The sequence below is a fragment of the Portunus trituberculatus genome, chromosome 20 (genome assembly GCF_017591435.1).
Source record: "Portunus trituberculatus isolate SZX2019 chromosome 20, ASM1759143v1, whole genome shotgun sequence".
In the NCBI taxonomy this organism is placed as follows: Eukaryota; Metazoa; Arthropoda; class Malacostraca; order Decapoda; family Portunidae; genus Portunus; species Portunus trituberculatus.
In genome coordinates, this window is record NC_059274.1 from 3,360,001 (window position 1) to 3,361,801 (window position 1,801).

Sequence of the window (1,801 nt, forward strand, 5' to 3'; positions counted from 1 at the left end):
CCTATCCCTGCTCTTACCAACCCCTTTTTTCGTCTCTCTCTCTCTCTCTCTCTCTCTCTCTCTCTCTCTCTCTCTCTCTCTCTCTCTCTCTCTCTCTCTCTCTCTCTCTCTCTCTCTCTCTCTCTCTCTCTCTCTCTCTCTCTCTCTCTCTCTCTCTCTCTCTCTCTCTCTCTCTCTCTCTCTTTCTATTTTCTCTCTCCCTTCACTCCCCCGGTCCCTCATCGTCTCTCCCTGCCTTCCCCTCCCCCGAGTAAGGCAGTCTTGAGGTACAGTACTGTTGCTTTCGCCTCGTAACGCGGTTGTAACGTGATGAAAATTTAATTGAAACGAGATTACTTGCTACGACGTCCATTGCAATTTCTCTCTCTCTCTCTCTCTCTCTCTCTCTCTCTCTCTCTCTCTCTCTCTCTCTCTCTCTCTCTCTCTCTCTCTCTCTCTCTCTCTCTCTCTCTCTCTCTCTCTCTCTCTCTCTCTCTCTGGCTGTCATTGAATTTTTATATGCCTTCCATAATTTTTTCGTTTTCTTTCTTGTCGTTATGAAGGTATTTTAAAATGTAGCAAAAATATTGGTTCGTGGTGTGTGTGTGTGTGTGTGTGTGTGTGTGTGTGTGTGTGTGTGTGTGTGTGTGTGTGTGTGTGTGTGTGTTATACCGAATGTAAGTTAACATGTTTTCTGGTATGAGCACAACAAAGTCTGCAATGTTCATACTGTAATACAATAAGCAAGTATCAGAAGCCTTTCAATATGTGATGTGTACATAGGAATTTAGAGACGAATAGACGAAGTGGAATGAAGTGAGACTGAAGTGAAATAAGTGTAAATGAAATAATGGCTTGCAGAAGAATATAAAGCTGTACAGATAAAGAGAAGATATGGAATGCAATACGATTAATAAAACATATCGTGAACTCCACAAGAATGCAGAATGAATAAAATCAAGAGATGGATAAAAGTCAAGTGAGTCAGTGACTGGAGTGCATTCAAAGGCAATAACTGAAATACGTTTAAAAATTAATAAACACCTTAAAAATTGCTGGACTAAATAGAAAAACAGATGAATTTTTACATCACACAGAGAAACTAAAGTGTATTTAGATAACAAACCGAAGCTGAAGTCGTTCTCCCACTTACTAAATCGGACAATGGGCAGTGTTCACTCGCGGGTGGCTGGCTTTGGCTTCGTCTTGCTGGCCGCGCGACCGTCCCATTAGCCGGCCAAATTACTTCACTCTAGTTGTACGGATGCCAATTTAATTTTTATCTTAGAAGACGACGCCGCTGGCCTGCCGGATGGGAATTAGTAATAATTTGCTTGGTGCGTCTCTCACATAGAGCTTCTGTCCCTCCAGTCTGCCTAGCTACTTTTTTGTTTCCTGCTTCTGTGTTAATTTTTATGGCAGACTCCACCGCGAATATAATTGAAGGGAAGCTGTAGGTTTGTGGCAATGGTGGTGGTGGCGGTGGTGGTGGTTGCAGTGGTGGTGGTAATGGTTGTTATGGGTGTCTTTGTAATGGTGGTGGAATGAAAGATGAAAATAGTGAGCTTAGTGGGCATTTTGATGGTGAATGTATAGTGAAGTGATAAAAAATGGTGAATATAAAGTGACTGTGAAAGAAAATTTGGTGTATTTAGGGTGGCAGTAAAAAGTCAGATGGTGAGATTGATGTGGCAGTGAGAGAAAAGATTACTGATATGGTGATGAGCGGGAAGATGGTAGGTGTGGTGTGATATTGATGTAAGAGTGACAGGATTGGTATGAAGAAATATATGAAATGTTGCTGCAAATTTCTCTGATAAAA